Here is an 11,139-nt window from a genome sequence, read left to right as displayed (position 1 = left end):
CATCGTTGTATTCTACATGATGAACTCTATAAACAGACAGACAAACTCCTACGGGAGCATATAATTAACATCCATGTACTTGAAATATGTAGGATGATGAATAAAATACTAAGTTCTCAAAATTATTTCTTTGTTTATCATTGTATTTTGTTTTCGAAACACTGAACATCTGTGTTCGATAGAAAAAGAACAACAAGTTGTACGGATAAAGAAAATACTTGTGGCGCGTCTCACACGCTCATGGCCGCATTAACCGTAGCCTGCTGTTTAAGGATAAGTGTATGCGTCAAATTAAGAACCAGTCCATGGACATAGCCACGTATAGCGATGTAGCCACTGAGCTTACAGTTGGACTGCTGCTTCTCTATGCTGATGTTCACCAAAGCATGCTCGCCAAACACACTCCGCGTAGAGATTGGCAGCAACAAACCCACAGTCCCCATCAAGCGCAGACAACGGTGTTAGGCAGTTCATGTTTGTTGACTTGATTATAAAATTCACAAATGCCTTCTCATCCTGAAGCAAGGTATTGACCTTCATCTTAACTTTCCACGGACACTCAGCCCACATCCTCCGGAAAGCTACATCATTGCATGTAGCAGGTGTCATGTAATCCGCAATGCTAATGTTCATATCTTTTAGGATCACCTCTGAAGTCCCCATTTCATCTGAAGTCTCATAAACGATGCGAGTCATTATAATTCCAACATTTGATGAAGAAACCTTGATGTTGGCCTGGATTTGCTCGCTTGCGTTAGGAGCCACGGTGTATTTCGGAGAGCGTTCAAGTACTGCATTTTTACATGCTGTTGCAAACTCCAAACACAAGTTGTGCATTGTTCCTTGTGTCCGGTTCATCACTGTAATATCAAGTACAGTATCATAGTACTGATTAACGGTAACAAATCCTTCAGCATACAAAGGATCACTGAACCCTGTCAATTGAATAGGGCGGTTCAATTTATTTGCATCATCTGCATCCTTGAATTCACCTGTTACAGCCTTTAAATCATCTTGGAACTCATCTTCCAACTCAATAAGTTGGCCCATTCCGCTCCTGCTGACCAGGTGGTAGAAATCAATGGAATCATCAGTATGTGCATGGGCATTCTGTGCCTCGACCTTCATCTTGTCATTCTTCTTCCTGGATTGCTTCTCAGCAAGCATCTTTGTGAAGCTCTGGCGGCATGGCAGCAACCAAACCTTCCTTGCATGATCATAATCAGTGCTATAAAGCAACCTAACGCAGAAAACAATTCTGTCATATGAGTCATTGTCAATAGGGTGGGGAAGGTAAGAGGACTTCCCCAGCTGCAGCATGGACACCATGATCAGCAAAGACTCTGCTGATGCCTTGTTTGCTTCAACCTCCTCCAGCCTCAGCACAAGCTTGGTCAACGTACACGCAACAACGGCGGCCAAGTGAAAATCACCTGACATAATGAGAAATCTGAGACTATGCGTGCAATCCAACAACCCACTAGTAGGAGTGCAATCAAAAATAGATTCATCGCTTTTCTCAGAGACATCATTGAAGGGCTGATCTCCAAGTGTGCGCATAATGGTAGAGATGGCTCTCCGGACCTCAGATAGCGAAAACGAGTACTCCCCAAGGATCCAGAGAGCACATGAACAGATGAAGGAATCCTGGATAAAACTTAACAAATCAACCAGCCTCACTATCACGGACACACGCAGCAAAGGGTCGGTACCAATGACGTCACGCACAAACATAATGACATCCGAAGCTGAAGCAATGTCACCACCATACACAAGGAAATCCAAGAGGATGTGCATCACCAATCCAGCCACACTTGGGTACTCTACGGCACAGGCATGGATCGTCTCCACCAGCACCAGGTAGTATTCATAGGCCATCTCGTGCACACTGTCCATTGTCTCCGAAACCTCGTTCTTGAGGTATAAAACGGCCTTCTCCACATTCTGCGTGGTGAGCAAACCAATCACCAAATCCAGAACCTTGCTTCTGACATCCAGATCAGCATCGGCGCTGGCAAGCGAGTGCAGGATGTCCATGACAAAAGAGACCATCATATGACGTTGTGAGGCGCACAGCTCGTGCAGGCGGTCCAAGATAATGAGCCTCACCTTGTTGTCACTCTGTGAGCTGAGCAGCCGGAAGTAGGCTTCTGCAGCAGCGTGGATCAACGTCGGTTCATGGGACACGGACAAGAGCGTGCGTGCGCAATCATACACTACAACAACATCAGTTGTGGCAGTGGAGATGAGGGACATGATGATCTCAATGTACGTAAAAACTGGGCTTTGGTCACAGGGCAATATTCACGTTAGTCCCGGTTCAGTCACGAACCGGGACTAATGTGAGCAAGCATCTCGTGGGGGCATTGGTCCCGGTTCGTCCGGCCCCTTTGGTCCCAGTTGGTGGGACAAACCGGGACCAATGGGCCTCGCTTCTGGCCCACCACCATTGGTCCTGGGACCAGAGGCACACCCTTTAGTCCCGGTTCATACCACAAACCGGGACTAAAGGGTTGGTCCTAGTAGCGGTCAGAGTTTAGTCCCACCTCGCCAACCGAAGGGCGCTCACACCGGTTTATAAGCCCGTCCCTCTCTGCCTTGTTGAGCTCCTCTCAAAGTGAAAATAGATGCCCTTATACAGGGAATTTGACCTAAATTCACAGTAAATTTCTTTGAATTTCATAGAAATTTATTATGAATTTAGGTTGAATTTTCTCTATAGGCACATCTATGTTCATTTTTTTATAGTAAATAAAATAAATAAACCTTAATAAAATAAATAAAAATAAATAAATCTTAATAAAATAAAATAAAATCAACTATAGTAAATAAAATAAAAAAACCTTAATAAATTAAATAAAAATAGCAGCAGTAAAATAAATAAAAATAAAATAAATAAAGTAAAATACATAAGTAATTAGAAACAAAATGGAATAAAATAAATAAGTTTTTTGTTCTAAGTAGAAACAAAACAAAATAAATAAAGCAAAAGAGAAAACAGAAAATAGGGGAAAAAAATATGCCACCTATTAGGCCACCACGGCCTGAATACGACTTGAAACCCATCCATGGGCCAGGATTCAGGCCCGCAGAAGGCCCAGTTGGCCCCACAGACAAAGAGAACGGTTAGGCCCGAAAGCCTGCAGTTGAGAGGAGCTCGAGAGGGTGGGCACAGCAGCGCTTATAAACCACTCTCGAGCTCTCTCAACTAGCGAGGTGGGACTAAACTTTTGACGCGGGGCAGCACAAGGCCTTTAATCCTTTCGGGGAGCAGAGCAGCAATCACAGCACCTGGCCCGTGACTCTATGTATGTATAACCTTCCTCCTTGGATGTGCATGAAGCGGAAGTTCATTATGATGCCAGTTCTCATCCAAGGCCCTAAGGAACCTGGCAACGACATTGATGTGTATCTAAGGCCATTAGTTGAAGAACTTTTACAGCTGTGGAATGGAAATGGTGTACGTACGTGGGATGAGCTAGCAAAGGAAGAAGAAGAAAAAGAAGGAGAGGAAAAAGGAAAATAAGAAGAGGAAGAAAGGAGAAGAAGAGGAGAAATAAATAAGAAGAGGAAAAAAGAAGAAAAAGAAGAGGAGAAGAAGAAAGGAATAGAAGAGAAGAAGAAAAAATAGAAAAAATTCTATTTTTTCTTCTTCTCTCCTCTATTCCTTTCTTCTTCTTCTCTTTTTTCTTCTTCTTTTTTTCTTCGATCTTCTCCTCTATTCCTTTCTTCTTCTCCTCTTTTTATTTCTTCTTCGTTTTCTTATGTTTTATCGGGTCTGTCGTCGTCGATATACCCCTCTCCCCGATAATATTATTTTCCCATGTACGTATGTCGTCGTTGTCGATATAACCCCCTCCCGATAACTTCAACACGTGGGGGGGGTCGATATACCCCCTCCCCGATAACATTATTTTCCCATGTATGTATGTCGTCGTTGTCGATATATATAACTCCCTCCCAGATAACTTCGACATGATGGACGGTCGATATTTATACCCCCTGTCGACCGTGATAACTTATACCACGGGAGCACCCCCCGGCCCTGTCGCTCGACCAAAACTCTCGAGGATACCCAAACCCTAAAAAAACGATGTCGGTCTCCTACCCCCTCCCGCCGCGCCCCTACCCTTGAAGCGTTGCCGAGGCCACCCCAAACCCGAAATAAGCTAGGTCTACGTTTGCACTAATATATCCACCTGCTGTCATGTTTGTGTAATAATTGCTATGTTGTAATATTTGCAGAAACAATGGAGCACGGACGAGACGAGCAAGCAGAAGAGGTGTTGGGGGACATAATCTTAGCCAGAGGTGATATCTTGTCGTATCTTAACGACAATGATGGTCTGGAAGAACAGGGTGAAGAAGCAGGCTACGGTGATCGAAGAGTGGAGGAGGAAAGACATGATTATGATGGCTCCGGTGACCCAATGCTGGTGCAAGAAGGAGCCCGTGGTGACGGCTCCGGTGACCGAACAGAGTCCGGCCAGGTAAATATATTAGTTAAGCCTGTGCTGACTAGCTAATTGATGCATTCATTGTTTTGGTATGTACACATATTAATTAACAATCGTCTTTCTTCTTTTTTCTAGCCCTCCGGATCGAGCACAACTTCGGTAAAGAGACGAGGGCCGAAGAGAAAGTTGCGCTCGGATGAAAGGTTTGAGATCACAGCAATCACGCGCGACGGCCAACCGATTGAACCCATCCGGACAAAGGATGCATTTGCTGCTCAGTGCAGGGTTCTAATTAGGGAAAAGATCCCGATCAGCATCCAGCAATGGTATAAGCCTAAGAAGGAAGACCCTGAGGTGTGTTATGTCAATGATATGCAGAAAGATGATCTTTGGACTGAGCTGAAGGCAAATTTCACCCTACCGCCAGAGGAGGATCCGGAGAAGCCAGTTAAAGAGCAATTAATCAAGTCTCATGCTCTTAAGAAGATAGCAGACCTATTCAGGAGGTGGAAGAATGAGCTGAAAACGTTTGTCGACAAAGAAGAGACACCAGAATTCATCGGCCGGTATGAGAAGATCAGAGATCACTGGTCCGCATTTGTGGCCCACAAGACATCGGAAAAGAGTAAGAAGATGTCAGCGACAAACAAGAAGAATGCTGCGAAGAAGAAGTTTCACCATCGCACGGGGTCAGGTGGCTACCTCAAAGCCCGGCCTAAGTGGGCCAAGGCTGAGAATGATCTGCTTGAAAAAGGGATCGAAGCACAGACAATGAACTGCACAGACCGTTGCCGGACTTAGTTCTTCGGGGCTGGCGGAACCTTGGACCCTGTATCAGGGAGGTGCGTTTGGACGAACGAGCTTTTGAGAATACCATTCAAGAAGATTCAGCAATATATCGATGCAGCGCAGGAAGGGACGTTCGTACCAGACAGAGAGAACGATGAGCTCACAATGGCCCTCGGGAATCCTGAGCACCCTGGACGGACACGAGGCACGCCAGGCTCCGTTTCGTGGAAGGCTGGTTTTCCGGACGCAGGCGGTTACAAAAGCCAGGAGAGGAGGAAAAAATGGAGCAGACCCAAATTCAGAAGCTGCACGAAAGGGTTCAAGCGCTAGAGGAACGAGACGGCAATCGACATGCCGAAACTACCCCCGAAGCTACCCCGCCATCTCAGCGGAGAAGCAGCGTGGCTTCCACCGAGCTGCTTCAGCCGGAGCATGTCTTGACGGCTCCTGCTAGCTACCCCGTGGATGCTATCACGGAGTCTCAACATTGCCACCTTATGGCGGAATGACAGAACTTCAAAGTCAAGGTGGCTGTTGGCTCTGTTTTACCTCCTAAACCCGGCGCAACCTACCACTGCCGGCCGATTCCAGAAGGATATGCTAGGGTGATGGTGGATGAAATAACGGAGGGATTTGAGGACCTCCAGCTTGACACCCTACCGGTGAAGGGGAGACTCGGCTGGGTTTAGCTTTGAAGACTCCGTGCCTATGGCGGAAGGAGCTCATTAACCTTCCGAACTGGACGCCTCCGGCGAGTAAGGGCACTCCGCCGCCGCCTCCTCCGGCGAGTGATCAGGGCACTCCGCCTCCTTCTCCGGCTTGTGGCGGCACTCCGCCTCCTCCTCCGCCTCCTCCTCCGGCGAGTGATCAGGGCACTCAGCCTCCTTCTCCGGCGCGTGGCGGCACTCCGCCTCCTTCTCCGCCTGCGCCGGCGTGCCAGAGCAGCCAACCTCCTCCTTCTCCGCCTCGTCAGCAAGGGCGGAAGAGACCCGCCGCCGCTCCGGCTGCTCTGCCGGCGTCTAGCAGTACAGCTGCCAGAGGCGGGAGGCAATATAGATTCGGTCCTTCTCTGAAGACTCCAGAGAAGTTACCATACGAGAGGACCGAGGAGGAGAACGCGAAGATCGTGCGAGCCGAAGTGAAGAACTTCTTTGAAGGGGTGAAAGCAAAGAAACATCCACCTCCAGAGGAGTAGGTAGATCCGGTGAAAGCGAAGCGCACTCTGGATGCCCTGACAAAACCACCAAAGTCTCCGCCGAAAGGCAACTATGAGCGCATTATTGCAAAGACATTTGTCGAAGCGGAGCGGTCGGGAAGTATTGTCAGTGATCAAAGGTTAAAAGAACGACGACCTGGGAAAAAAATTGCCCAGCTCGGCGAACAAGCGAACCAATCGTGCCCCCCGCTCAAGGTGTCTAAAGACATCGTCGCTAATGATCCGAGGATGGTGGCCGGTTACAGCAATCTTGGAGATTACCTACCCGACGATGTACATTATGAAATCATGGAGGTGGACGAACACAAATACCATTACGGGAAGCCTCTCGTCAAAGATGAAAGATCTCTAACAACGATGATGCGAAGATTACATGATTGGTACATGAAAACCTGCAGAGAGTCTGATGGGATGAATACTTTGATGCTGAGAGTTAAACCGGAGCATGACCTCGTTGGAATTGAACCGCTGAATGTTCCATTTGAGGAGTTCTTCCAGTTTTTCAATCAAAAGGCCCTCGATAAATCAACGATCACTTGCTACTGTCTGTAAGTAGTACTACTTCTGTCATTAAGTCTCTCTATATAGGTCAGCTCTTTCATTGCATGTATTTATAATTATCCTCACTATATTATGCAGATTGAAGATCGCCGAATTGAAGAAAAGACAAATCGGTGATATTGGGTTCATTAACACAAATCTCATAGATGCATATACGGTTGAAAAACATGCCAAAGAAGCCGAGGCCAACCTGCTACGATCGTTGGTATTAAATCAAAACAAAGATATAATACTCTTTCCTTACAACTTCAAGTGAGTGTTACTGTCTTGTGCATATTCGGTTTCCCTTATTAGTCCAGGTTATGGTAATGTAATTGATGTCTTATGCATGCATGCGCAACTTTCGCTATATTCTCCTAGAGATTAAGCTTGAGCAGGGAGTAGTAACCGTCTTAGACTCGAGACGAAAAGATTCCCAGGACTATGCGGACATGACTCAAATGCTCGAGAAGTAAGTTAAATCGATCATTATCCACCATATCAGCAACTTTGTTCATTTCCTGATATCAAGTAATTGTTTTCTTTGTCTGGCAGGGTTTGGAGAAAATTCATCACAAAAGCTCCGGGACTACCGAAGAAGCTGCAATTTAGACACCCGAAAGTAAGTACTATAGTAGCATGTTCCGCACATCTCCTAGTGATTCAAGCGCTAGTTTCATCAATACCATTTAGCATGCTTGCTTATCAATTAGATTGACCTCTATTTCTTGTAAAGTGGTTGTGGCAGGAACAAGGGAATGATTTCTGTGGATACTACATTTGCGAGTCTATCCGCCACACGACCTGTGAGCGGGGCTACTCTGACGAACAATATGAAGTGCGTAAGCAATAATATTCACAATTTTATTTTATTACCATCATTTGTGTCGAGTTTCATTTATTCATATATATATATATATATATATATATATATATATATATATATATATATATATATATATATATATATATATATATATATATATATGTATTGACCCCCTTCTTCAAATTAGATGTTTCGGATGCGGGATGAACTCCTAGCAGAAGATCGTATGCGAGCAATTCAAGAGGAATTGGCGGCATTCTTCCTTGACCACGTGATCGCTGAAAACGGAGAATACTATGTGGACCCTGTGTTCTTACAATTTAATTAGGAGATTATATTGTAAGAGATAATTATTGTATATATGTAGCCGGTAGTGTCAGATAGATATACGAGAACTTGTTGTTCGACCAATCTCTCGGAGAAGGAGAGGTGGTCGATATCACTTCTCTCTGTATGCATATGTTCATGACGATCTTCTGTTTCCTTCATTTGCTTACTAGCTAGCGTGTCTAGTCCTCTCCATACGTATATAGTACGTAGCGTCGACCAAGCACGGAGATAAGAGAGGACACTTCTCTCTATTAATTAGCTAGCTAACACAATATATGAAACACCTAAATTAACCCCCAAAACCCCCCAACCCCCCCCCCCCCCCCCCCCCCCAAAAAAAACAAAAACCCCAGCCCCTGAAATGCTGACGCGTGGATGCCTATTGGTCCCAGTTGGTGACACCAATCGGGACAAAAGGCCCTGCCTATTGGTCCCGGTTGGTGGCACCAACGGGACCAAAGGCCCCCCTGCCTGGGCTGGCAGCAGCGGCCACGTGGAGGACCTTCTGTCCCGGTTCTTACACTTAGTAGGAAAAGAGGCTCCCCTTACTAAAGGGTTAGGGCTTTAGTAACGATCCTTTAGTCCCGGTTCAAAAACCGGGACAAAAGGCTCTTATCAACCGGGGTAAAAGCCCCTTTTCCCATTAATGAAACGAAATCGAGGGCGGCCATCTGGAGGGCGATGGGCCACTCGGCGACGCGGGCAGCATTGCCGAGCAGGTAAGCATTGGCATGATCCGGCGAGCAGTTGCAGAGCATGAGGAACGCGTTCCTCAGTGCGCTTGGGTCCTGCTCGATGGCGAGAGCACGCTCCACAAGGTAAGGCGCGTTTGGAATGAGCTGCTCGCCACAAGGCAGGCGGAAGATGACAGAGATTGCGGAGAGCGTGTGTCGGCGGACGAAAGGGTGCGGGTGCTTGAGATTGGCGATAATGGCGGGCACAATCGGCTGCAGCAGCTCCGGCTCGCGCAGCCGACAGAGGAACCGCAGCGTGACGCGGCGGATGTATTCGTTGGGGTGCTGGAGGTTGTTGCAGAGGTGGTGGGAGACGAGGATCATCTCCGGGATAATCTTGCCGGAGGCTTTGTCCCGTTTGTCCACGACCTCGAGGTAGACGAGGAGGAGCCTCTGGATGATGTGTTCCTTGGATTGGAGGGGAGGACGGAGCGGACGACGGTGATGAGGAGGTCGGGCACCGTGTCGCCGTTGAGGTGGAGCATGATGGCGCGCTTCAGAGCGCCGACCTTTGCGCCGACGTCGCTCCCCTCGAGGCCAGCCTTGATCTCCTCGGCCGTCCAGTGGCGGCTCTTGCCCAAGAAAGGCAGCAGGAGGGTGCACGGCGACTCCTCGCTCATGGTCGGTGGTCGCTCCGCCAGATCCCGATCTGATCTGCCGTACCCGATATCTGCGACGCTGGATCCGGCCTGTGGAGGAGGACGGCGAGGGCACGAGTGAAGAACGGATCGCTGCCGGTGTTGCGACTGAACGCCGACGAAGGTAATTAATCTGCCAGATTTTTTTGCTCATACGGACCTTGAAACGCTATCACCGGACTTGCCATCTTTCTTTCGTTTTACCATAATAATGGCCAGACTTACCATCTCTCGGGAGTCAAAACAATAGCCAGCTCCTCCATCCAGGCCGCCTACTTCGCATGCATCCTTGCCGCATGCGCCGCTGCTGGCGTAGCCGCCCTCTCCATCTCGTACTTCCTACGGTCATTGATCTTTTTTTTCTCCATAAGCCACTTCTTTGCATGCTCATTTAAGATGATTTCGTCCGCCAATCAACGTTTTGGCTATCGAATCCCAAGAAAATTCCGAGGGCGGGCGAGAAACGCGGATACCGCGGTTACCATGAAATTCCGAGAAAATACCGCTCGAATTTTTTAAATGCAATTTGAATTCAAAATTTTCTTAGCTAGGAATATATTAGTACTGAGCTCAAGTTAATCACTGAGTTGCTGTTGGTGCGGTGGTAGGTTCTCCCCGTCCCTCGTTACCGTGTACGAGGTCGTGGGATCGATTCTCCTAGTTTGCTTTTGAATTTTTATTTAAGAGTTGGTAAGCAAAAATAAACTGCAAAGATGGGAGTACCAGGACTCGACCTAGGGACATACAGGTTGCGCGGCGATTGGAGGGCTATGTTTACTACCAGACCACAGCAGCTCACATGTTTTAGAACAGTTTCTGCCACTACTAGACCAGATTATCGCAGTTGAAATTCAAAAATTTCAAAAAATTCGATTTTTTTTGCTCGGTACGCTGCTTTCTCGTGGGGTAGCGAAAAACGCGGGTACCGGGCGGTAACCGAATTTTCCGCCCGGTACCCAAAACCATGCCGCCAATATTATTTTCGCATCTTCCACATTCCGTGCGATTTGCAACTTCTTATTCTCGAGCTCAATCTCTGCAAATGTCTTAGTCTTCTCGAGCTCCCATTTGATCGCAACCTCGTGCTTCTCCAACTTGATCTTCTCCCTCTCAATTTCCAACTTCTTCTCCATCCTCTTCCGGTCCCAATCCATCATCTCCTTTCGCGCATTCAACATGAAATTGTACCTCTCCTCTTTCTTGTTCTCCCTCACCGAAAAAATGCCCATCCATGTGGAGGACATTTTTGTAGCCGTGGCGAGAGGCCCTTGCCTTCTCCATGTGGAGGACTTTTTCCAACTTGCTGCACCACCGCATCAGAAACTGTCACAGACGATCCTGAAGACTGGTCCGCTATAGGAGTTCCTAGCGATCCTGGAGCAGATTCGCTGTTGGTGGCAGGTGCGAGATCTTCTATGGCCAGGCCAAAGGCATGACGTTATGGCGGGCGGCACAGAAGATCCGGGCACTCTATCTGCTGGGCTCAGCCCACGCGCCTCCGCATACACCTGAGGATCGGCGCCCGCGCGGGATTGGTGGCTCGCGCGCCTGGTGTAGACAAGCGGGGTCGCACCAAACCGGCCGGTTGGCTTGTCCCCGCAAGGCGGCG

The 11,139-nt window shown here is 47.7% G+C and overlaps 1 pseudogene; it reads right to left on the bottom strand.

The window, feature by feature from the left end:
- Positions 1-230: 230 nt before the first annotated feature.
- Positions 231-9,392, bottom strand: LOC109781967 (coatomer subunit beta-1-like; annotated as a pseudogene).
- Positions 9,393-11,139: the final 1,747 nt, after the last annotated feature.

The sequence above is a fragment of the Aegilops tauschii genome, chromosome 3 (genome assembly GCF_002575655.3).
Source record: "Aegilops tauschii subsp. strangulata cultivar AL8/78 chromosome 3, Aet v6.0, whole genome shotgun sequence".
Lineage (NCBI taxonomy): Eukaryota > Viridiplantae > Streptophyta > Magnoliopsida > Poales > Poaceae > Aegilops > Aegilops tauschii.
This window is presented reverse-complemented; position numbering and strand designations above follow the sequence as displayed.